Raw genomic sequence first — 4,003 nt, forward strand, 5'->3', positions numbered from 1 at the left:
CATATGTGTGTGTGTGTGTGTGTGTGTGTGTGTGTGTGTGTGTGTACATATACATACATATAACACTACCTCTTACCTATTCTCCACTTATTCTCTACCATCCTTACATCTCTTTTTCTTTTTCTCTCCACAAATCTTTTGTTCTTCCCATAGTTTCGTTTTGGACATTTAAGACTCTACACCACCAAGTTGCTTATTATATACACTCAGTGAAGCAAGAGGTTAAGATGGGGTGAATATTATCATATCGTCAAAACGCCTCTAGACGTGTGTTCATGACGTATAGATATTGCCGTAGTTGTTGTTGTTGTCGTTGTTGTTGTTGTCGTTGTTGTTATTGTTGTTGTTGTTGTCGTTACTGTTGTTAACGGTGCTTTTATTGTTATGCAGTACATGTTGCAAATAAACAACAGAGACACTGTTTCTATTGAGCAAGACAGGTTCTCATTGAAACATTTGTAAAAGACGTTAGCACACACGTGTTTGTGTGTGCGTGTGTGCGTGTGTTACTTAATACGTGCATGGGTGCATGCGTGTGTATCTATGTAGACACAATTGTTTATATATATATATATATATATATATATATATATATATATATATATATATATATATATATATATATATATATATATATATATATATATATATATCTTTATCAGTGATTATATATGCACATGTATATATATATATATATATATATATATATATATATATATATATATATATATATATATATATATATATATATACACACATATATATATACATACACACGTATATACATAACATTATATGCTCTTTATTTCATTTTAGTAGTCATGGCTAATACCATACTGGGGGCACAAACAAAATATATTCCTGTACATATTAATCTATATTTACGAGTGTGTATAACGTGTGTATGGCATACATTTAAACTTTCATTACAGAATACATAAATACATAAATTTTCGAATGTAAACTAGCAGGAAGCCGAATCAAGTTTATATATGCAAATGAACTATTTTCCTCCTGTTATTTTTTTTTATCCATAGCTCTCATATTTCTCTCGTTCTCTCTTTCTCTCTCTCTCTGTCTCACACTCCCTCTCACCCCCTGTCATCTGTGCGCTCACAATCCGCCATTCTTCCATCTTCTTTTCTTCTGTTTTCTTTTGTGTATACAACTCATTTGATGAGATTTTAGAATACATGGACAAACAGACATAAACAGAATGAGCAGCCATTTTGAAAGTTATTCACACATGTAATTTTCTAATGAAATTGTTCTTGTGTTCTTGCTGTTGTCGTTGTTTAACACCAGCCAACCAGCCAGCCAGCCGGCCAGCCAGCCAGCCGGCCAGCCAGCCAGCCAGCTAGCCAAGATTGATCAAAACTAAGGTAAAACGTATTCTAGATATGAGCATCTCTGTGTACCAGTTATGGTATATAGAACCCCATTATCCCAGGTAATATTTACCCGCGGGTGGGCACATTATGGTAATAAAAACGAATAACAAGCAAAATAGCTTGTTATAGCTCAATACCGTAAGGTCTGATGGTTCCGTCGTCTGCTGGAAGATGGGAGGGGTTCGCTCCCCTGTTTCACAATATATATCGGGTGCAGATTGCATCGATAACCGGCTGGCGGAGGCTTCTCCTGGGGTTAAAAACTGTAGTAACGTGTGCCGCGAGACAATGCTAATTGTGCCGCAGTGTAACCTGAATATGATTTTTCCCTATACTTTTTGTTATATATTGTGTGCCGCCGAATTTTGAGAAGAATATAAGTGTGCCGCAGGTGAAGAAAGGTTGCCGAGTACTCCACGGACACGCGTATCCTTAACGTAGTTTCCCAGGGAGATTCTGCATGACACAGAATGCAACAAGGCTGGCCCTTTTGAAATACAAATTCAACTCATTTTTGTCAGCTGAGTGGACTGAACCAACGTTAAATGCATTCACATACACACACGCTCATGTATGGGTGTTAACTATCTTTTATCTTTTACTTATCTGATTGCGGCCAGGCTGGGGCACTACATTCAAGGTTTTTCTTAGACGAACGTATCGACCACAGGACATTTTTTTTGTTATCATTTTAAGCCTGATACTTATTCTATCACTTTGTTTTGCCGAACCGCTTTTATGGAGACGTAAACAGACCAACACCGGCCAAGCGGTGGTGGTGGTGGAGACATATACAGTTACAAGGAGATACATATATATATATATATATATATATATATATATATATATATATATATATATATATATATATATATATATATATATATATATATATATATATATACATGTATACGACGGGATTCTTTCAGTTTCTGTTTACCGAATCCACTCATATGACTTTAGTCGGCCCGAGGTTTATAGTAAAAAAACACTTGCCCAAAGTGCCACGCAGTGGGACTGAACCGAAAACCATGTGGTTGGAAAGCAAGCTTCTTACCTCACAGCCACGCCTGACACAAAAATTACGTCCAAAGTTACGATCGTGTTTATTACATGTATTTTAAACTATATTATAAAATATAAACCTCAAGGTTTTAACACAAGGCTATCATCAAGCAGAAAGGATTAAGCGAAACATAGTAATGGTTCTAGAGAGTCAAAACTAATCGATAATCAAGTCATTCTCGTTCAGTTTTTACCGAAAATCATCTGCTTTGGCCATGAGGTCAACTTTACATAGAGAACGTTTAGTAAATATATTGTAACTGTCGTTACAATTTGAACACACATACATGCATATATGAAATCGCACACATACATTCACGTATGTATAGTTGTATATCATCTACTATAATGGCCCGGTAGTTAGGGCAGCGAACTCGCGGTCATAGGATCGTGGTTTCGATTCCCAGACCGGGCGTTGTGAGTGTTTATTGAGCGAAAACACCTAAAACTTCACGAGGCTCCGGCAGGAGATGGCGGCGAACCCTGTTGTAATCTTTCACCACAACTTTCTCTCACTCTTTCTTCCTGTTTCTGTTGTGCCTGTAATTCAAAGGGTCAGCCTTGTCACACTGTGTCACGCTGAATATCCCCGAGAACTACGTTAGGGGTACACGTGTCTGTGGAGTGCTCAGCCACTTGCACGTTAATTTCACGAGCAGGCTGTTCCGTTGATCGGATCAACTGGAACCCTCGTCGTCGTAAGCGACGGAGTGCCAACAACTATAATAATACGCTTGTGTTTTTCTCCGTCACAACATATAAATGAGAAAGGAAAGGGTGATAGATGAATTAGGAAGGAAGGGGCGGTGGCAAACTGGTAGTCAAAGCGTTTCGACTCTGTGTGAGTGAGTCTAGGTCATTTACCGCCCCCCCCCCATGGACAATAACCCCGCCCCCAAGGACAATTACCTCTGAGTACAACAGATAAAGATTTAAAACTTCTTAATATATTAGAGAGGGGATAATTAATTTAGGGGTGGGTAATTGTCCTAGGGGTAGTTGTCGTCGGGGGAATTGCTTTATAGTGGATAATTGTCCTGATACAGAGTGAGTATACGTGTGTGTGTATGTAAAAGGGACGTATGTGAATGTGTGTGTGTGTGTGTGTGTGTGTGCAATAGAAACGGGATGGTCAGCGTTCAACACTGTAAAGAAAAATCAAACAGCGTTTCAACACTGTGTGAGTATATGTGTGTGTGTGCGTGTACAAGGGAAGTATGTGCATGGTCGTGTGTGTGAATGAGCGTTCTTTTAGTAACAAACGATGATCGATGTCACATCTCAAAAGACAACTACCAGATAACATTGACAAATGAATTAATTTGGTTTGCTATCCACATTCTATTCCGTATTTAGTCGCGACCAGCTTTATGTGGCCTTAAGTCCTACAAGAAGGAGAACTTAAACATTCTTTTGAAGGAAACAAGCAGTCACGAGATGTTAGTTACGGAGAAATTTTTCACAAAAAAAATTGGTAATAAAAGAATTATTAAATGAAAAACTTGGTTTTGGACCTTATTTATGTACAAAAATACTAGTTAGCCGTC

Source organism: Octopus bimaculoides, chromosome 26 (genome assembly GCF_046866305.1).
Source record: "Octopus bimaculoides isolate indiv1 chromosome 26, ASM4686630v1, whole genome shotgun sequence".
NCBI lineage: Eukaryota > Metazoa > Mollusca > Cephalopoda > Octopoda > Octopodidae > Octopus > Octopus bimaculoides.